Source organism: Hoplias malabaricus, chromosome 6 (genome assembly GCF_029633855.1).
Source record: "Hoplias malabaricus isolate fHopMal1 chromosome 6, fHopMal1.hap1, whole genome shotgun sequence".
NCBI classification, from domain to species: domain Eukaryota; kingdom Metazoa; phylum Chordata; class Actinopteri; order Characiformes; family Erythrinidae; genus Hoplias; species Hoplias malabaricus.
In genome coordinates, this window is record NC_089805.1 from 30,193,903 (window position 1) to 30,217,626 (window position 23,724).

A 23,724-nucleotide genomic window follows, 5' to 3' on the forward strand; every position below is an offset into this window, starting at 1 on the left:
AAGTGGGTAAACAAAGTATACAGAGCAACAGATGGACTATGATGCATAATTTTATAAATACAGAGTGCTAATGTGTGGTCAGTGGAACTAAGAGAATGAACAGTGAGTGTAGAAACAAGCAGGTGGTTATAATGTTATGGCTGATCGGTGTACGTTGACACAGAGTAGTACAATAATAGCCAATTAAACTATAAAATGGATGACAACATTTATTGTATTAAAATCACTATCATTATGACAATGCTACCTTTGATTTGCAGCTCTTTGATATTTACAACACCACAGTCATCAAAATCATTCATTCATCCTGATTAAGGTCAGCTCCGCCTGGACTCACTGGGAGCAAGGAAGGAACATAACCTAGACGACAGTCCATAGCAGGGCACAATACACTTGCCCAGTCACACACACACACACACACACACACACACACACACACACACACACACACACACACACACACACTTAAACAGCCCATCCACCTACCAGCAAGTGCTTTTGAATTGTGGGAAGAAAACAGAGCATCTGTAGGAAACCCATGCAGGCATAGGGAGAACAGACAAACCTGTCAAAGGACAGTGCCCTGAGGGGAGGATTGACCCCAAGACCCTGGAGCTGTTTGGCAGTGACACTACCAGTTGCGCCTGTGTGCGGCTTAAAAGGAAGAATAATTAGCATATTTTCACAGGTTCCTCAATCAGTTTGTAATAAGTTCTGTGGCTCTGTGCTTTATTATGGACACATCTACAATCTCCTCACATTTTTTACCGGCATGTGTAAATGCTTTATGAATTATTTGAAACCTGGGATACAGCAAATCTTTGGATCATTGCATGTTATTGCAAATTATGATTCCAGACTTTTGATCAGTTGTGTCCTGTAAGGGACGGGTTCTTATCTGGAAACCGAGTTATATGTTGGGAAAGCCAAAGGGGAACCTGCTGGCTTGTTCTTGGCAGAAATATGAAATGACACTTGTCCCAGCGTAAGAGTGAGTTAGAACACTTCCTTCCTTCCCCCGGACAGAATGGAGGAGAAAAAGATGGGAAATTCCTGCAGGTGACAGGAAGCTCCAGATGCTGTTTGCTATCAGGGAGGAAGAGGCCCAGCATGATGACATGTCCCTTAGAGCAAACCCTGCCACTGATATAACACACACAAACACATATACACACTTTCATGGATCTTCCCTTCACTTCCTCTCGTTTGGCTAAAAGTCTGCTCTGAAATGTGTCTGTATTGGTTTAATGGATTTGTCAACTAGATGTTGTAAATATGAACAAACAGTATATAAACTGGTATTCTAACAGCACTCGACTATCTAAAACTGATTTATAATGATTACATATCCAACCATAATACACTCAGCTGTTATTATTTCACCTGCCTGTGGAGAAATCCAAGTTTACTGAGTGCACTGAAGACACCCAACTCTCAGTTTGTTCATATTTACAAAATACAACCAAGTTGTTCAGTGAAAACTTTGGAAATGTTCTATTAGTAATTTGCTCAGTTAAATAAAGCTTGACGATAATTAACAAACCAGATTCTTGTTTGTGTTGCATTTCAAAAAATCCCAACTTTTTCAGAAAAGAGATTTAAAAAAATGGTGAAAAGGTGTATTCTTCCCTATAAACCACTTTAGTCGGTGTGGAAACAAAACATTATTCCCCTAAACTCTTCCCCAAAGAAGCCCAAACCTATTGTTTATTATGTTTATGCTAATTGCAGGATTTACCAGTAGGATTAAATAAAACAACTGAAGACATCACGATGATGAGGCAAAAACACACAACGTTAAATTACCCCACAACCCAACAGATGTTGGGATATGTAAGGTTTCCTTTGGATAGATATTATATACTGTGCTTTATAAAGAAAAAAAAAACCCATATATGATATTTGAGTACTGTGTTGTAACACATATTATACCCAGAGAAACTGGATAGGTTATTGCTTTCATAAATAACTTTTTAATTTAAAGATAATTTGGCACTGGAGATATAATATAACCAGGTTTATCAAACCTCAGTGTTACCTTGTGCCAGCTCATAGTTACGGGTAAACAGAATCATCCTGAATGGCCAGGTTAGTGAGCTCAAAAATAGTTAAAGAAACCAAAGTGTCTCAAAACTTTGACGTCGTCAGGAATGTTCTATTCTAAAACGTTATATATGTCCATCAGAGCCAATAAAAGCACCCTGCACTGACTAATATGAATCACAGTTGTACGTCTTTATAGTTGTTTTAAGGTGGAATTTCTCTCTTTGTGTGCGGATAGAGAAGACAGGGAGTGAGAAGAGGCCCATGATGCACAGTATTATCATGGGGCATATCAGTTATCCTGGAGTTCCTCCATAACTCAGTTAGTGTCTGGAGGGTCTGGAGAGTTGGCCTGGCAGCTACTTAACCCCCTTCCCCCAGTCCTCTCTGAGCTGCAGCAGCTGAGAGCAGATCTTCTGCATTAACACAGACGTGTGCCTCCGCCACTGCTCAAGATCCTAACGCCTGATCCTCCACCATGACCTACACCACAAACTATTCACCACACACCAGACACTCAGCTTAATGACTATCAGAGAGAGAGAGACAGAGAGAGAGAGAGAGAGAGAGAGAGGGAAGGGGGGAGGGAGAGGGGAATTGTAAAGAGAGAGAGAGAGAGAGAGAGAGAGAGATTGGGAATCATTCTCTCTGTCTGTCTGGCTCAGTTTTCTTCTGTTCCATCTGATTTATATTTCTGTAACAGTCAGTCGCAGGCAAGGATGGACACTCTCTCTCTCTCTCTCTCTCTCTCTCACACACACACACACACACACACACACACTCACACAGTTTGTTTCCATGCATTGTGGGAATTTACATTGATTTGCCTTAAATTACTGTTGACATATCCTAAACTTAAAGATTACCACTAATTGTCTAATACTAACATTAACTTTAAACATGTTTTCACCTTAAAATATAACATTTTCATTGTGGAGACAGCACAACGCAAATGTCTAAATCATGTTTTTCCCCAGAACATTTCTGGAACCTGGTAAACACACATACACACACACACACACACTTACAAATGAAAGAAAAAACAACAATCCATATGTCTTTGACCACTGACTGTATGTCATTCAAAATTGTTTAAGAATGAAATTTAATGAGGCTGTGCGCAGCTATATGAAGTTTTATAAACATCCTAATGGCACAAAATGTCTCCCCACCACTTCCCTTTACAATATTTCAGGCAAAGACACACACTCATGTAAAATAACACAAATTCAGCAGTCCTCCTCTCTCTGTGAGATATAATATGTGTGAAAATGTTGCCGAGTTCTGAGCCGTCCTGCTGAGCTTGTGGACAAACCAATGCCGAGCCGAGGCTCTGGCCAACGCGCATGCTGTCGCTCCAAACACAGCCCCAGAAACACACACAAACGGAGCTATAATTCAGCCATGGTTCGTGCTGAACAACCTACTCTACTCTGGTTTTAGCTGGGAACTAATTTTTCTGGCTTGTGAACCAGTTTATGTTGGTGGAATCGTACAATGGTTCCAAATGGCTGAACTAACAATAGACGGTGTATTAGCGCCAGCTTATGTTCTCTATGTGAAATACTGCTGAACTAACAGTTCCTAATCCCACATGCGGGTTTCAACATTAGGAGTTAGTCAGTCAGTAAGCAAAAATGCTCTTCTAGGATGGCCTGGTAAGCGGTCGGGCAAAAAATAGGTCAAATTGCATAGCTGCATGTGTGATGTAATACTGGAGATACAGAAACTGTTTCAGAAGCATCTAGATTACCAATAGATTTAACAGCCATGTTGTAAAATACGTATAGTAACTTAAAATGAACATAAAACGAATTAACAATAAAGTACTGAAGTGTAATAACAGTGTTATATATTAATTTAAGTACTGATGTGTAATATATTAATTAGACTCTCTCTCTCTCTCTCTCTCTCTCTCTCTCTTTCTCTCTGTGTGTCTCTGCTTGCCTTTGGATAAATGCGTGAATGGAAAGTGATTACTGGTAGAGATTAGCACCCAAGTGCAAAGACAACAATAATATCTTGAAGGATGTGAGTCAGAGTCTCAATTGACTGTTGAATTGCAGATTACCATCATTTACAAAAAAGTGCTCTGATTCATGTGCTGCAGTTCTCATTGTGTAATGTATAGGACATCTCCTGAGGTTTGTTCTGTACTACTCTTAAACAAACTAAATACAATTTCAGATGCGATTTCTTTTATTCACCACTTGGTGTTTATTACTGATAACTGGAACTAAATGTGAAGTATTACATGTATGTGTATTCCTTGTGTCAGAAAGCTTAATTGGATGCTATTTATTGTGCTGCTTTGCCCCATATGTTAGCACTGTAGCCAAGCCTGGTGATTTAATAGTACAACAAATACAGCAGTGTTGCTTTATTATGCTTGGGAACTAGCCAAATGCTAAGCAACTTTCACTGTCCCTGACTGAACCACTCCATATAGTACCTCAGCAGCATTGATGGTCTCTCTCTCTCTCTCTCTCTCTCTCTCTCTCTCTCTCTCTCTCTCTCTATCTATCTATCTATCTATCTATCTATCTGTATCTTATATCCAGAGACACTATAAATCCAAAAGTTTGTAGACACCTTTGTTCAGTGTAATGAGCTACTTTAAGGTACTGGGATGCTGATGTGTACAGGCAATGTTTACACACTCAAGAAAGGCCTTCAACTCTCACCCCCATCCACACACTTATGTATTTGGTCATCCAGAATGAATAGACTTCAATACATTAATAATGCTCACGTGGCTGAATGTAGAAAAGAAATCTATGCTTCAAAATCTCCTGTTGAAAACTGTCTTGAAAAATAGAAGCCAAATCTGAAGCAAGGGGAGTGGGGCAAACTACTTATTACTACTCTCAATTTCAGAGCAAGTGTCCAGTCCACAAACTTATGGTCATATAGTGTTTCTAGATTATATGTAGAGAGGGAGAGACTATAATGAATCATTTATCTTCTTCAGATAATGCTGTTGCATTATCTCATAACTTATCATGGCCTTTTTGCATAAATGTGATGAAGGGTGTGAGTGTATGTGTGTGTGTGTAGCCATCTGTCATATCCGCACACCTCCATCATTAAGAAGACGAAATATGACGAATCACCCACTGGTCTCACTATTTACATGCACTTCTCTCAGCTCCACTGGATCAGAGCTCATAATCTTCCTGCAGCTTCAAATGTGGAGATGCCTAAAGAACAAAGGATGTAGTGATGCAGCTGCTGGCAGAGTTGGGGAGAATAGCTAAAGTCCATACTTGGTAATTTATTACTTAGATAAAATAATGACATGTAGTAAAACTATATGCATCTTTCTTTAAAAACTTAGTAGAAGTAGAAAAAAACCCAGTAGAAATATTCAAATAATGCTTCAGCACCGATTCATTTAGTAACTGCAGAGGAACTTCCATCCAGTATCCATCAGCAGTGGTTCTAAACTCTACAGCTTTATTTAGTTTTTGGGTGGTAAAAATGTACATTTAGGCACATGTAATTTAGTAAAATAGTAATGGAGTTATACTTTCCTTAGTATTTATTCAGTTAGACTTTCAGACACATCTCTGGTTCTATTTTTATTTTCAGTATTTTGGTCTAATTTAAAACTCTAAAGCCACAAAGTGAAAAATGAGATAAAACATATCACAATAAATAAATAAATAAATAAAATTGGGATTATATTGTATACAAAAAGGTTATTAGTATCTACATATGTGTGTCTAAAATGTAAAAATAATAATAATAAATAAACAAAATATTAAGATTTCAGAAAGAATCCAGAAAATACATATTTTTCATATTTATGAAGAAAATGTTTAAGGTATAAGTCACTAGCAGATTGTTCATTAGGGAGATGTGGTGAAGTATCACTAAAAGAGCAAAGGATGACATTTTTCACATCACATTTCTACCACAGTGTTATACTAGCTCTGCCAGTTCTAGATGGCTGTTCCTGCCTCTGAATATCAGCTGGTTTCAAACTCTGATATACTCTCATATTTAGGATCTTTGTTTGTACTGCAGAGGCTGCAGTAAGTCTCTAAGGGTTCTTGGAGGACTAGCCCTAACATGCTTTTGTCCTACATAAATCCGTAATCCCTACATTACTCACTATATTGTGCATTGTCATAAGGAACTGAATTCAGGAGGGTAGGAATCTTTAACTGGTTGTTACAGTGGTACTGCTACATGAGGTGAAAAAAAATCAAAGAAAAAACTGTTCAGTATTATATGACAGTGTCAAGCAGGGCTGCATTGAATGATTATTTTTCTACATGATTAATCTATTGCTTACTGACTGACCCTTTCCGAACACTTCCTCTTTCTATAGGAATTTTCATTACAACATGTCAAATGTTCTGGGTTAAGTCTGGCTTTCTGTTTTGGAAGCTATATTGCCTGCTGTAAAAAACAGGCTGCAGATGGTGTTGATGTGCCAGGGATACATATGTAGGACAGAGCAGGATATGTTCTGAGTCATAGAATTAGCTGTTTTGGAATCAACTTCCCATAGTGGGAATTTGGGAGACAAATGCGACCAGCGCACAGTGTAAACAAATGCAGCATTTAAAAAAGACGAATCAAACATATAGCTATAAAAATCTTGTTAAGTTTGAGGATTTAAAGGAGACAAAGGTGCAGGGATCTAAGGTTCATTCAGAGTTAGTTGCTCTATTTAATGTGTTTCACTGATACACACGTAAACCAAATAGAACTTAATTTCTCTGTGAGATAGACCTTTGTATTAAAACAAGCACAGAATCACACAGATTATATCATGTTCTGTAAACTGCTAATCATGGCCATTGTAATGTGCTAGAGCTGTGATTTTAACACAGCAGTTTGTTTGAATGTTGAGAAAACTGTTAGGCATGCAGACTCTTCTTGAGTGTTCATAGTTTATTATTAGCACTACTCTGCTGGTCCCTCACGGCGTGGAGATAAATCTATTTAAAAATATAAACTATACATATTTAAAGTGAGTAGGCTTGAATATTTAGAGGGGGGGTGCCCACAGTAATAATATTAGTACTAGCCACAGCCAGTGTTTATACCTGCTGTGTCAAAGCAGCTGCACATGGCCAGAGTGACAAACAGAACACTGATATACTCTAGAATAAAAAAAAATAGGCCAATTTAGAAATGTCAATCTTCTCTATACCACATTTCTAATCGATAATGAAATTCATTGCCAACTATTTCTATAATGGATTTTTATTGATTAGTTGTTTCAGCCCTAGTGTCAGTCTGTGTTCTGATTCTTTTTTTATGTCAGTGGTCTAGATTGCTAGCTCTTAGTAAGCTTAATTTACCCATTGAACCAGAAAACTTAACTGTCATGAGAAATGTGGCAGAAGCCACCACTGGCATAAGGGGATATACAAACCCAATTCTAAGACCCCAGACTGTTGAGCAACTGAAGCTATACATCAAGCAAGAATAGGAAAGAATTCCACCTACAAAGCTTCAGCAACTAGTATCCTCATTTCCCAAATGCTTATTGAGTGTTGTTAAAAGGAAAGGTGATGTAACGCAGTGGTAAACATTTTTGGAATATGTTGCAGGTCTCAAATTGAAAGTGAATATTTGTAAAAAAAAACAAAAAAAAAACAATAAAGTTTATCAGTTTGAACAATGAATAGAGAATAGATTCAGATTGATGAATAGAGATGACAATGACTTTTTAGGGGTTTAATGTGACTGGACAGGATTTTTGTGTTGGATTGAATCTGAAATGCTCATCAATATTGTTTCTAGGACTGTAATGCAGCAGCCCAGTCTTCTACTTCAAAAAAGAACTGGAAACATTCATTCATTCATCGTCTGTAACTACTTATCCAGTTCAGGGTTGCACTGGGTCCGGAGCCTACCTGGAATCTTCGAGCGCAAGGCAGGAACACACCCTGGAGGGGGTGCCGGTCCTTCACAGGGTGACACACACATTCACTCACACCTATGAACACTTTTGAGTTGCCATTCCACCTACCAACGTGTGTTTTTGGACTGTGGGAAACTGGAGCACCCAGAGGAACCTCACACGGACACAGGGAGAACACACCAAACTCCTCACAGTCAATCACCTGGAGCGGGACTTGAACCCACAACCTCTAGGTCCCTGCAGCTGTGTGACTGCGACACTACCTGCTGTCAGATATTTACAAATATGTTAATGAGGGCATTCCATTTACAAAATAGGCATGTGCTGCATATTTGCCTACTTAGGTGGACTGTATGTATACTTAAAAATAAAAAGAAATATTGGTATTAATGACAACAATGTCATATTCATATGCTGTCGCTAGAATGTAACTGCTGGACTTTTAAGATGGAACTAAAACAGAGCAAGAAAGCAGAAGTCAACTGCTGCTATTTTACTATTTGCTGTTTACATTTGCAGTGTGCTTTATGTACATTAGAGTAATATATTTTATCTTACAGTTAATAAAGTAATAGATCTTTTTTTATGTTTCAAATAACTGCTTAATTCACTTAAATTCACTGCTTTTATCTTTTAATGAAAACTTCACTGACTCTCAACACCATTAATGCAATAATAATTATGCTGCTGTGTTTTTAACATGTACATTGTCATTTATGTATATAGATATTTTTCACTTGAGTTGTAAGATATCTTGCCACTTGTTATTTAGTGCTATACCTGCTACGGCTGCTCTTGTGTCATATACAGAACTCAAATTTATATAGACCCTCCTCAATTTTAATATATTGAGGTTCATAGCACTGTTGTACCAAACATTTTTCCTTTTATCCCTGTAACCCACTACTATATCTCTGCATTATTTATAGTTATTTCTTTCTGTATGTTTTTTCTTATGCACTATGTACAGTACTGTGACACTACAATTTCCTTCAGGATCAGTAAAGTGTTATCTTATCTTAAATTATCTTATAAGGATTTCAGGAGTACTATTCTTGAATAAATATATCTGCAACCCTTATTTGACTTTTAGGCCCCATAGTGTATGGTGCCATCTTAAAATCTTTATTAGGCTTCATATAGATACTGACATAACTGTACACCCATGACTCGGAGACAGGATCCAGTTTCCCAACAACATAACTCAACAGTTAGCTTCCATCAACACTACAAACATAGCCTTGATCTCTGTTTATCTCTCTGTTACACAGAAAGAATCTCATCCATGGAAACAATTTTCAATAAATGCTTCAAAACCTGCAATATGATACATTCCTTGCTTAATACACTCAGATATAACTCTAAATAGAGAGTGTCGTATTAGTATTTATTTTAATATTACACGTTAACAGAGCAGTGGAATGGCCTCACCATCATTTTTTTTTGTTTGTTTTACAATGAGTTTTTATATTTTAACTTCATTTATGGAATTCAATTTTCATAAGTGGGGATCTTTGTACTTGTGCTCATCTGACTGTAGTTATATGACAGGAAACTGGAGAGGTTTGGTGTTAGTGGAAGGATCATATTACGTATTGTTTTTGGTTTATGTGGAGTGAATCACCTTATTGTTTTTAATGTGGGAGGTGCATTTTAGGCTTCTTTTTTTTACACTGGGATGATGTATTTAATGTGGAGAACCCCAGCCATCAGACAAAAGTTCAACTTGAAATGGTCAGGTAGCCCTAATCATGAGCATTTATTAAGCAGACTCATCTAATTAAAAGGAAGGTTAGTCTTTCTCATTAAATGGTTGAGGTTACAAAGTACCTAGAGATTCTTATATCATTGATTACAATCAGTGAACCTTAAGTCCAGAATTACAATTACAGAAAGAGAATCAGTTGGAATCAGTCACAGAATAATAATCACAGCCCAATCATGATGATAATGTATAACAAATTTGTAACAAAAATTGTAATTTTACAGAGGATATATAAAGCATTGTTAGTGGTAATGTATGTTCATGCTACCAGCTTTTATCATAAATGCATTTGGGTCCTTTCCATTGGTACATTTATCATTAAATATTCTTGTAAAGAGAAGCTGGTGTTTTTAAAGAGTGCAAAAAGTAAAAACAGAGTTATGAGATTTTGGAATAACACCAGTGACATGCAATAAAACTCGAATAATTGCTAGTTGCAAAGTTTCATTATGACTGCTTTCTTCTGGATGTACATAAGTCCACTTCCACAGACAAGAAATGTCAGAGACTTACAAAATAGAGGCATGAGAAGGAGCTATCAAATATAGTGAGAGATCCAGAGGAAATGTCAACTTCTAATATTCGGCATCTGATCAGTATCTCCAACAGAGAACAGATGAGCATGAACCATTCTTTATTTCCATCTATCTTGAAGTCATTTTGGCCAGCATTTGTCGATACCATTTTTTTTTTTTTTTTTGCAATACGAATGCCGGGATGTAATGCTGTTTGTGAGTCGTCTCTACCAACACTGTCAAAGTCACATTTCCCAGATCAAGATAGTATGAAATTGCACAGTGTGTTTCTTCCCTTCATGTCTGTCCTTGTGGCTATCTTGCTGTTCAGGGTTTGAAGGGAAAAAAGTGAGAGATACAGAGAGGGAATGTGTCACAGACTCAGGAAGACACAGCCACAGCCAACATCTGTTGGGAAACATTTATATTTGAACGGTCTTATTTGAGTCTCTCGATTGAAATGATGCTATCTGAGCTCAGAGTGTGAGATGTAACTGAGCTCCATTAGCCACCGTTCTCCTCTGTTATAGGCCACATTCACATTATTGCTCAATTCAGATTTTCTGGTCAGATTTGAAGATCCACATTCTATTTTTTTTTTTTTTTTGCCTTATATAAACTATAAGCAATTTTTGTGCTCATCCAATATCTAATTTAAAATTAAGGATAATCACTAGGTAATTTGTTCCCTTCTTCCCCCAGTAACAGCTTTTATGCTACTGGCATGCTTTATAGTAGATGTGAGAATTTGATTGCATTCAGCTGTTATAGATAATGATGATGGGTTCTTTATTACCAACTCCAACTCATCCCCAAAATAATGAACCAGAATCGAAACTACAATTGACTCATTTCTGGTTCAGTGCCTCAGCACGTGACCTTAGGAACATCCAGTAACCCCTCAGAGAAGAAAGAGGTCAAGATGAAAATGACTAAAAACCAGCATTTCTGTTCCTCATGCCTCAGTGCTGAGAACTTCACATTTGAAGTTAACACCTGCTCATTCTCATTTATAGGAAGTCTTTCTGAATAGGGCTGTTTAGATAGGGGGAGAACTTCTGTGGTATTTGATCCTTGTGTTATTTGGAACAAATCACGTCAGAGGTGTTACATTAAGAAACATTACGACCCAAGAACTGTGTAAACACAACGGTGTAATATGTCACTCACATTTAAAATAGCTGATTTCACTGATCATAAAAGATACTTTGGGCATGCAGATTGTTTGGTAACTGTTATATATAAAACCCCCCTTGCCTATTCTTGGAACAAAAATGTGAATCTAAAAAAATATAAATAAAAAAATCATAACATCAGCTGCTGTTTACACTGTCAAACTTTTATAACAAACAGACCACTAAAATGTTTCAAAATCAAGATCATTGTTGTGTCTGTTGTTCTGCTCCAATAAAGTGGTTTGGAGATTGGGTGTTTTTTTTTTCTTACAGTGATGAAATATTTGATGTGCCCAGAATAAAAGTAAAGATGATAAAAAACTGATTTAAATGTCAAGGCGTAATTATTCAGAGAATTACTTTAAATATATTCTACAGGCCTTCTGATATCGTATTACCGTTAAAACTATACTTAAATTATTACTGAGAAGGATAACATCAATTATTATGACAAATGATTCCAATCTTTTAAGGAGTAATGAATTATGCTGCATAGTTTAAAAAAATAATAATAATAATTAAAAAAAAATAAAGAAACATATTTTGCAACTCTGTCTTTCTCTCTCTCTCTCTACTTTTCTCTCTCCCTCTGCTGTAATGAAAACGTCTGGTTAATGGCTCCAACGTACATGGAATTTCTTGACCTCTGGAATGGTGTGTGTATGTTTGAGAGGGAGAGGCATAGAGCAACAAGTCTAAGAGTTAGTTCATGCTATGATTAAGCAGCGTGAGAGCACTTTAAGTGCCCATCCCTCAGTTCCAGTCACTTGGGTTTAAACACGGACAACTTTTCAGAGTAGAAGCACTGGCAGAAGGATGAGACACAAAGACAAGCTTGTTATATTCCGTATGGAGGAATGGTGTTCTCCTTCTGTTCCGCCTCTCATTAAGAAGAGTGGGATGACCTTGGGGGGCATCATTTTGTCAAGTGACAGAGAGAGAATACAGAGGAGATATGATTTTGTGCCTATTTTAATACTTCCTTTCACTCACAAGGTGAGGAACTTTGCGGGGGTGACGGGTCCATGGAGCTCCGAAAGCAATTTGGCAGCAGTTTACGTTCACTCCCTTACAGTGTAAATTGCTCTTGGATCAATTTGAATAATTCAAAGTCTTTGAATGTTTCTGACCTCTTGTGGAGGTCTGGCAGAATCATCTTAGCATATTCAGGCCTTCTATAGCCTTGGGTGGAAAATGCATTATTTTATATGGCTACAATTCCATGCATAGTCATGATTTCTACAATCTTATTTCTCTCTTTGACTTTTGACACTAGCAGCGCTGCACCCATTGAAGGAGGTACATTTTTCGGATACTGCTCTAATCTCTCAGCTGGTGGAAGAAAATTAAAATGCATCTCTCTCTCTCTCTCTCTCTCTCTCTCTCTCACACACACACACACACACACACACACACACACACACACACACACAGAGACAGACGCTCTCTGAGAGGCAATGAACTAATTGTACTGTTATTCTGATCTTGTTGCAATTTTATTGCAATCTCATCACAGAAAATATTGTATTCTCAAGCAGTGCAAGATGATTTGGGTAAAATTTACAGTTGTGATCTTCCTTTCCAATACTGCGATTGAGATTTAAATGTAAATTATTTTTTGTAAATAAAAGGCCACGCTTCTTTAGCTAACAATAGTTCCACTGTGATATCATGATTGCTAAAGTGGTATTCCATGATTAAATAGTTAAAGCACGTTAGTGACATCAGGGATTTATTTATTTTTTTACTAGAGACACAGCGCCATTATAACTTTGTTTTGAAGACCTGGATGAAGATGAAATAATATAAAAACAACATTTATAAAGCAAGAGAATTAGTTTAAACACTTCTATGTGATTTGTAGGATTTCAGCTGCTGTTCCTTACTGCAGTGTTTTTATATTTTTCCTTCTGCAGAGTTTCTTAGAAAACAAACGACTGTGTTGTGGTTAATGTATTGTTTTCTCTTCTGTTATTATCTTAATTTAATTAATTGATAATTAAACCTTAATTAAACTGTTTATTATGTGTTTATTATCTATCATTTATCATATGATCTCAGAAAATAAAAACTGCTGTTACCTTGAAAACTCCTTCATCTTGAGATGGTCAGATGACTAATTTGTGACGTTGACTAAATGTTATTTTTTAGATCACAAGAATACTAAGATGTGATCTCAAAATAACAGTAAGTTGAGATCACAAGATAATAATATATTTATTTAAATTACTCTCAGACTCTTTTTGTCTGTTCCTCACTCCTTTTTCCTGTCCTTTTTCTTCAGCAGCAAATGACTATACAGATTTCTTTACACAGCAAAAGTGATTTAAGTCTTAATTTGGGTCCACCTTAACTGTGATGTCCTTAAAAAAGAAATATAAAAACTATATAAGCTTTCAGTAACTTCCACAGAATGTAAAAAATGTTTACACAGTATAATTCCAGATTTTTTTTTAACTATTAATCTTTTTTTCTTTTAAATAGTACAGAACAATCAATACATTTGTAGCTTGTTTGGACTCTCTATTTTTGTTCTCATTTCTCTAGCTCTATTTGTCTGCTCTACATTCGGGCTGTACCCAGTCACACTCTCTCTCTCTGTCCCTGCATAGTGCCACTTGTGCGAGGTCTAAAGAGAAAAAACAAGAAGCTGCTGCGTCGATGGCTCCCAGACAAACCCACACCAGGGCTTCTGCCTGTAGCAATAACTCATATCATCTCATTTGTTTTTCACAGGAAAGAACATCAGTATCTTTTCTTGCAGAAATGCATTGCAATATAAAATAAATAGCACTGTCTGTGTTCAGGCCCCTTTCTTAAAATCACTCACCTTTCTGCAGTGAACAGTTCCTCCATTCTGACTTCTTTGTCTTTCCTTTTATTTAAAAGTTACAGTCTGTGAGTTCCATTTAAACTGCATGGATGGAGGCAAACATTAAAATTGAAAACTGCTCATTTATGAATTGGATTTGTTCTGGATATACAGTTCCATAGGAGATGCACTTGGAATAGCTATTTATAGAGAGAGGATAGGCCTGCATTTTAGTGATTCTCTCTCTCTCTCTCTTTGCTTCTGTCTTTCAAAATCTGACACTCTCTGTTTCTCTCCCTCTTCTCACTCTTATTTCTCTCTCATTTTTCTGCTTTTTCTTTTCTTTCCTTTCTTTCTTTTTCTTGCTCACGTATAGTCTCTCTCTCTCTCTCCCTCTCTCTCTCTCTCTCTCTCTCTCTCTCTTTCTTTCTTTCTTTTGCCTATAGGCTATTTTGCAGTGTGTGTGCTTGCTGAAATTAAGATCAAGTTTGTTTGGACATATTCAAGCCCAGATCCCAGATTTTCTCATTTTGATCATGGGTTAACCTCCACACTGGGAGTCTTTTATCAAGTGGCTGAATTCCGAACTGAATTAAAGATTCTTCACGGACTCAAATTCAATTTGCACTGTGCTTTAATCAAACCCTTTTATAAAGGTCATCATTATCCCTGATTTTCATATTGTCGTACCCTACGCTAATTCCAGCACAGGGAAATCATTTTCGTCTCTCCCTCTATGTTTTATTATTTTCAATATTCCGTCCTACACCGAGTTTATAAATGTCAAAATGACTCCCCCTAAGCTTTTTAAATACGCCATTCCATTCCTTTATTTCTCTGTGAAACAGTGTTCATTATGAAGCCAGGCAGGGAATACTATAAAAGGAAGAATATTCACTCTCTCTGTGTGTAACAGTTGGATCTGACTGATAATCCAGGACTAAAATTTTAAATTTTCACACGGGAAACAGTTAACTTTTATTCTGTAAAACCTTTATTTCCAGCACACAAAAATATTGGAGGAATCTGTATCTGAAAATATCTTTCCAGGTCTGTGGTGCAGAGAATTTCCCCTTCATTGTTTCAGTTGTGTTCAATTGAATGATCACTCTGTATGCAAAATAAAAGCCATAAATTCTGCAGGTTTAAATAATACCATAATCTGTGTTATAACACAAAGGATAGAACTGAACATGCCCGATGCCTCTTTAGGGTAACTGTAAAAGTTTATTTCAAAACTGTATTGTTTTTATCATAACACCACATGTGCAAAATGATGAATTTACTGAAAACTAATTTAATTCGTTTTATTTTACCACGTTATTTCATCTGATTTAGTTACAACTTTTCTTCACACATGTTTAGCACATCCTTTCTATGTGAACAAATCAGCCAGTCATTACAACTGTCCCCACTACTGGAAACACAGCGTTGTTGCACAGTTCAACACACTTTGAGGAGAACCCTTATTTGTAGTTCTGTTTTGTCAACTAGAAGAAAGGCTAAGTGTGTAAGCTAAGTTAATAATTTGATGAAATGGCAAGAAGACAATTTTAGAGCCTTTCTGTTGATTCATTCATCATGAAATACATATGAATGTGATTGTATTGGGGACTGAATGGTTTATACAGAAGATAATTTGCCCTATTAAATATATAAGAACAGATGGAAGTGAACATTTGCAAAACAGCTTCTAGCCCTGGTGCTTATGGAAAGCAATGATGAATACAAATGTATTTATTTATTTCAGAATACTTCTAAAGAGGGTTCTCCAAATGACAAGTTAGTTGTTCCATTGCTCAGATAGAGACTGGGATGGAATAAGCTGACTGTTACCATTCATAAAGTGGTTAATCACTACTTGAGCTGAGACAGTGTGTGGTATTTTTCGATCAAAATAAAGTGTTCTGTGGGAGGCAGTGAAAAGCTCAATTGAGGGCAGTCACCTACCCATGAGGAGTTCTAAATATGACCACATGATGTGTCTGGCTGTTAACATGGACAGACGAAAGGCAATACTGAAAGAGTAGTGAGCTGTGATAGGTGACAGTGGTGAGCCAGCTATCAGAGTATGTAATGTATCTTGCAGAATATAGCCACCCAAACTAAAAATATAATAGTGACGGCCACCTCGTGGCATGATATCTCGAAGTGAGATAAACAGCTTTGATTTCACTGCTCTAGTTTCCTCTGGCCAGAAGTATGAGCACCATAGCTCACAGTGTTGGGAGATTATCAAGGGAAAAAGCAAAGTCTTAAAAGAATAAGGACTGGGACTTTGGGTTTGGATAGACTTTCTTAGTGTGTTTTGAAATATATCCATGGAAACATATAATCAGGTTTCTGGAATGCATATCGACTTCACAGAAGCATCATTTTTCGTTAGGTTCCCTAAAGCTGTTTTTTGCACTATAATCAGTTGGCAGAAGTGGATGAGAATTTTTCTGCCCAAGTTATAAGTCCAGCACCACCGCCACTACCAGCATGGACCGAAGAGAACAGAGGGATATTATACAAAACTGCTGGAAAAGATGAGAGCAATCCCCCCTCCTCTCTGTGTGCAGCGTAACTTTCCCATCATTTAAAGTCCCAGGAAACAAATTGTGTGCTTGAACGTCATCAATCAAAACCAGCCAATGTGGAGAATTTTAATGCAATTCATTTTCTATATGGTCAGCTGGATTGAACACAGACAAAGAGCTAGAAAGAATGAAAGAAAAAAAATCCTTAAAAACTTTTATGTGCAAGTATTTAAAAAAAAACTAAACACATGTGTAACCAGGGTATTACTCCACTCGTTCTTTGCCATTTATTCTAAAATGAAAATGCTTATATTCTTGCTGGTGTGGCTGGGAAAAGAAAAACCTGGTGCCCCACGCACCATTTACTTTTCCTTCTTGCTGAAAAATTATTTCAGATTTCCTTAATACAAAGAATGAGTCAGTTGAGGAGGCTGAAAATGCATCAATATTTGCAGAATTTCACCCAAAGCTTACATTAATCTCTTACTTCACTCTAGGTTTTTTGGGGACATTTTTAGAGTAAACACACTGTGGGTAAAGGAGATTTCTGAGCGTCTGTTTTGTGCATGTCGATGTAAGAATTCTGGCACTTTCAGATATTAATATTGCACAATATATAGCTTCAATCTTAAAAAAAATTGTTGTAGCTATTTCTGTGCTTTTTATGCTTACAAATCATTAGAATATGAAGTGCCACCTCACCATTTAAAAACATTTGTTGATAATCACCTAACTCTCAATATCAATATCTAAATATCAGTCATTTAACTCTCTCTCAGAAAATGTTATCAACATACACATTTAAATCAAGTTTTGTAATTTGTCATTTTCTGTTTGGGATTTGCTAAGTTACTCTTTTCTCTCTCTCTCTGTCATATATATATATAAATATTGTAGTAATATAAATAATCTAGTTAGCCACTCTTGAACTCCTCTTGAGGTGACACTGCTGAGTCACCTGTTAGCATTATGTATTATTTGTAAGCTTAAAGGCATTAATGTTTGGACTGGATTACTACTGGATGTAATAAAACATTAGCAAACTTAAAAGGGAACTCCATAATGTTTTTAATACATTTCTACAAAATGTTAATATTAAAACTCAACTAAATCTTTTTGGACTGGTTTAAAGTTAAATTGTCCACTGTAGATAAACATACTCTCATTTATTTATAATGTTGGGCATATAAACGAGTGGTTGTGCTGTTTACAATTCAAATGTGTCCTCTCCAAAACAACCAGTGCAGCCAAATGCCTGCTGGTTTTTTATTGGCAATGCAGATAAAGGGCGAAGTCGTAAAAGTAGTACTCTTTGGAACATATTTTGCATTAGAATCCCATACATCCCCTCTGCCCTGTACTGATTTACTGGATGTATCTTTAAATATATTTAGACCAAAACCTCATCTCAGGAAGTATTGTTCATAAACATTGTGTAAGAACGTTCAGGTGGTTGGTTCCAATCACTGTGGCAGTGAAAAAAGAACTGACCCTGTGGCATGGAGCAATTGACATATAACTACTCTGAAGTCTATGTTTACACCTGAAGCTTTTATTTCTGCGGCAATAAGCTGGAATTCCCCTATAAGGTGTCAGCACACTCGTTCGTAATGGAGTCAGAGAAGAAACACTGAGGCTGGTGTTCGAGGTTCCACGTGAAGAGAGGGAAGCTGTTTGAATGTGAGGAGACTTTCACTGTGGATTGAGACAGTGATGGGAGCCGGGGTGGAGGAGTCTTCCCCTTTAAGAGCGCCCGCTCTAGGGTGGCGCTTCCCTCCGCAAGGGCTTCTTGATATTAATAGTGTTGGTGTCTTGAAACTGACGTAATGCTTAGAGTCTGAGGTCCTGACAAGCGATAACATTTCTGATAAAAAGAAAAGAACTGAGAGCACTGCAAAACTCCACCTTGCTTATTTTATTTCTTCCAAACAGACTCAGGTGGGGTTTTATTATAGCAATTTCATATTTTCACCCTGGTTTCACTTCAGGAGCAATCTTAAATGCCCACAAACACAGAGCCAGTGAGAGAGAGACCCACACACACAGAGGGAGAGCGAGACAAGAAACAATTCCCGAGATGAACAAACAAAACAACACAAAGACGGTGTCAATGGCTCTCGCTAAACCCTCCATCTTTCAGAGCGCGAAGCCAAATGCAGTTTAATCAACAGGTAAGAGAAAGCGAGATGAATGAGCACGGCGAGGAGGAGTAGCACAAAAACACGCGTCGTGTGGGTTATTTCGGAGGGTTTGTTTGGTCGCAGTATAGTTCCTGAACGGTGTTTCTTCTTCTTCTTCTTCTCGTCGTCCAGGCGAGCGTTATGTAATGCCGGTGGAGGCTGAGGGTTTTTCGCGACTCACTTTAGGAGCTAGTTTCGCAGTGAAAAGAGGAGCAGAGAGGCGGCTCGGGTTCCCCATGCCATTTAGCTTTTGCTGGGTCAAACGCGTGAGAAATTGAAATCGGCTGCTTTCTGCTCGGTGCCCCCTCCTCCTCTTCTTCTTCTTCTTCTCCTTCTTCCTCCTCCTCCTCCTCCTCCCGGCTGTGGGGTCATGTTCACACACGGGGGAAGAAAAACATGACTTCCAGTAGGTTTTTACTCCTTTTTATATAAAAAAGAAAAAGTCCGACTGTTAAAAAACGCCGACTCTGTTGGTCTCGTTTTCGTAGCGACGCTGGGTTTGTTTTTGTTGTTATTGTTGTCGCGCGCGGTTAGCATGCGTGGATGCTAGCAGGTACTTTGCTGTGTGAAATGCGCTGGAATATATGTGTGTGTGTGAGAGAGAGAGTGTGTGTGTGTGTGTGTGTGTGTGTGTGGGATGGGGTGGCTTTGTGCCGCAGCGTGGAAACCCTTCTCCTTCTGCTCCTTTTATTGTTTGGAAGGAAATGCGTGTTAGTGGGAGAGTGCAGTTCATATCAAAAGTAAAGTCCGAGCGAGTGGCTAGTTACTTTTGCTCTGGGACGCCTCGTCTCGTTATTTCTCAACGTTAGTATAATCCCGTTAATCCTGGACCCGTTACGCTTTTTTTCCTTTTTAAAGAGAAACTTTCCGTAAGTGATGTAGTGGTGATAAAGTGCGGCAGCGTGCTGAAGGCAGAACTGCGAGAGAGTGAGAGTCGTGTGTGTTCTTCTGATGGAAAACTAAACTTAACTAAGGGCACCCTGAGAAGTTTGCCTTGAGTGGATTAAGTTAGCTCGTTTTCTAGGATTGTTTGTAGCCTGTGTGAGCTGAAGTTTGCTGGGAGCCGTTGTTGTAGTTTCCTCGAGACCTTCGTGAGTGCTACAAGTTTTTTTTTAAAGAAGTTTCTGAATTTTCTGTTCTGGAAAAGGAAGAATTGTAAGTTCCACACGTGATTTAGGTGGATGTGTAATGGTTAGCTTGCTGTAGGACTCTAGACATTTCTTGTAAACTTCTTTCTGGATCACAAACTTAAGCTTCCTATCTAACACGTGTCAGATATTTTCTTTTAATGTACGGACTTGTTTCACTGTTTACACTTTCAGACTTCTTTAATTGTCACCCTTCTCTTTTTAAAAATAGGCTAGCACCTTATTGTTATGTTAATGTTTTTTCAGTGCAATCTGTCATATATTTATTGCACAACTAACTCAACTAAACAAAATATTCCATGGTCCAGAATAAGAAGATTATCTTTATTGTAGTTACGTTCATGTAATTACATTGTGTAACAGCAAATCAAATTTCACGACTTGTGGCTATCAGTACATTTAAGACAAGATTCCATGTAATAAGACATTAAAGAAGAAGACAGTGTCTTTTTGTCATTTTGGACTAAACCATTACTTAACTCAAATAGTAAAGATAACAGTCCATGAAATTTGATTGTATTTCAGTAATATAAATTGTCCAGATTATATTTAAACGTGCATTTAATATAAAGTGTACTTCAGTAAATGTTATTACTGCATTCTGACCCATGCAACAACCGTTTAATCAAAAGTTAGTTTGTAGTAGTACTTTCACTGTTTTATGCTGTAAAGAGCACTGATAGTGTGACCTACTGACTAAAGAGGCTTGTTTTTCAATGATCCAAAATATGTGAATTGAGGTTGAAATGTTATCAACTCGTCTAGTTGCTTTTATATCAAGTGTTGCTTTGCTAAACTTTGAAGAGTGCCAATTGACTGGCTTTTACGGCCCTAACCCACACTGATCCATTATTGGTAGGTTTAAGTGGGCGGAAAAAAGAAACTAACAACACTATTTTACTTTAACCTGAGATAAAAATCACCCGCCTTTTGTGGCACTGAAGCATAACCCATATCTGATTGTTATGACACAAAATTCCCAAGTTGGTTCCAGTAGATGGGTTGTACTGTTTCCTGTAAACTGTGAAAGCAGCCACACTCAGGCAGTCTGGAAATGATGCACACACAGCCGCTGAAAGGGCTGCTTTCTTGTCAGTGAAAGTTTCTTAATGACAAGGCCTGTGCAAACAAACGCCGCTCATCATTTGGTGAAAAGAAGAGAGACACACAGCTGTAAACAGAGTTTCAGATAGCGTCAACAAGGAACCACTGTGTCATGGGTATTGTTCCGCACTTATAGCCATGCTGGCTTATGGCTTTTTGTGTTTTCAGTGTGCTAGTGAATCTTACATTTAAGAAAACAGAATGCTTCATTTTTAATATTGCAGCCGTTAAACCAGCATCTTATTACTGCTTAAAGGAAACTTTAACATTTTTTTTTTAAATCCTCGCCTTTGTTCAGCATATCATTTCACTTCTCCAAGTTTGTCTTTTCACATACGAGTCTTGATGTTGAGCTGAATGTATTGAGACTCACATTGGCGCTTTCAGTTCTCTTTTTTTAAAGAGAAGAATAAGATCTGCATGGGTTGTCTGATAAGGGCTGTTTGAAGTGATTGAAATGGCTGAGGTAGATTTGAAATGTAAATGGGTCCGCATCTGTGAGCCCTTTGGGCGGGATGCAATAGATCAGCGTTGTATAGTCAGGAACTTTACGGCTGACAGATGAATTTGGGCCTGGGCTCTTGGAGAAAGCACCAGTGGGGGGGCTTGCATTTGTTCTACATGGCTTTTGAGTTTGCACAACTTCTTTTTTTGGACTCGCTTCTTATCACAGCAAGATGAGCCCCACACTTTGTCTCTTCCCTGCAGATTCATGTGCTTGCTGTTGAATGAAGAGGCTGTTGAAGAAAAAGGAATTTTTGAGATTTTCCCTTTTTTTTTCCTTTTCTTTTTTGTGAAGAGGTACGTTTGGCATATTTAAGCTTCTGGACAGTTTTATAAAGTAAATATAAATGAAGTTCCTTTGCCCTGCTCTGTTTTTCTCAGCTTGAAAAGATTCATAAGTGGTTATTGTGTATTACTTGTTTGACGATATATCAGTTTTAGATGTGCTCAAACAAAAGTTGGTTCACACACATGCGGTGCAAGGAGTTACGGAATATATGACTTTTGGGTTTTTAATATTTGTTTGAAACTTTCAGCTAGGATTTTAAAGGTATTATTATTATTATTATTTAATATTTTTATTATTATTGATTTTAAGTTTTTGCAAACCTCAAATTTTCTTGCTGATGACAGATGTTAATACTTTTAAACATGTTTGTAATATGCACTCCAGCATGAAGATTACTGTTGTGATGAAGGCTAATTCTATACCAGCAAAACTAACAAGATGCTGTAAGTTAGTGTTGCACCGTTGCACTCTATTGCAATTATTTTTGTTTGTTTTTAGTTATAACCATTTTCTGTAGGAGTTACAGTTATAGGACTGCAGCTGTCTAAGTGCTAAATAGTTTTCACTAGTTGATCAAGTTTTCAATACGTAATCTCTAAGGTATTCAGATACTTTTTGTACGTTTTGTTTTCTGACATACCAGTGTCTGCACCGACAAAACAGATTCTGAGTACATCTGAATCATCCCAGTGTTTTTCTTTTTTTCTTTTCTTTTAGTTTTGCAACACGAGTCGTAGTTAAAGGCTTTCCTGCTCATTTGATTATTCTTTAATGGTTCTTTGTGTGAGTGACAAGGCAGATATATTTGTAGTGCTGTATGGTGTTATCTTGTAATATTAACTGACCTATGTTGTTGTCTTCACTAAAAAAAGTCTGCTCAGTAAGAGTGTGAAAGGTTTGTGTTAGGGTGAGCGGACAGTTTCCTGAAGTGAGGTGTTATATGAATGCAAGGTTGTTGAGATGTCTGTTTTTATCATCCGTGTGTGTGTGTGTGTGTGCATGTGTGCATGTGCATGAGAGAGACCAAAGGTGTTATCAGTGTAATGTAGCAGAAGTTATCAGGTCGGCCTTGTGTGACTATCCACAGGTGGACTGATATTGTGACTGATTTTGCAGTTAAAAAACTTTATCTTTTTCTGTTTGTCATTATGTATTTCCAGCTTAGTCAAACTCTAGAAGCTACCGTGATGATCTCTGATTTGACTGATCTAGACTAATCTGAAGTATTTCAGTCTTCAATCGTTAGTGTTTTGTTTCCTTTTGTGTTTTTGATCAGAATCAGGACCCTTGCAGCATTCTCACTTTCTTTCTATGAAGTGATTTTACTGATTTGGAGTCAATTTTTTAAATTTATTTTATTAATGTGTTTTAAGTGCACACTGAATAAGTTAAGATGAGATAAAACTTTACTAACACCCATAGTGTTATGAAAATTAGTAAATTCTTATGGACAAATGAGCTTATCCTTATATTTTCTGCACTTTTGTCATACATGTGAACTTGTGATGCCTGATAAATAAATAAAAATGTCTTGTAAAGAGTGTATTTCATTTTATGTATAAATACAGTTTTTCAAAACCTCAAGAAAACATGAAAAGGAAAAATGAGAATGGTGGAAGTACTCTGGACATATGAAGTATTTACTAGCCCAACAGTACCATGGGTCTTTGAGAAGTGACTGGTGCGGTACATCAACGTTTGGCTGGGGAAACTTTTAGAAAAGTTTTTTAAAATCTTTTGTTTTTCTCCAACTGTGCTTCCTCTCTGTGGCAGTGGCAAGTTT

The 23,724-nt window shown here is 37.3% G+C and overlaps 1 protein-coding gene across 1 annotated transcript in view; it reads left to right on the forward strand.

Annotated features, from left to right (window-relative positions):
* The first annotated feature begins 19,190 nt into the window (after positions 1 to 19,190).
* The window catches only part of trps1 (trichorhinophalangeal syndrome I), a 131,172-nt gene continuing 126,638 nt past the window's right edge, over positions 19,191 to 23,724 (forward strand). Inside the window, exon 1 of the mRNA XM_066675819.1 lies at positions 19,191 to 19,302. The gene's annotated coding sequence lies outside the window, so the exon portion shown is untranslated. The remainder of the gene's footprint in view (positions 19,303 to 23,724) is intronic.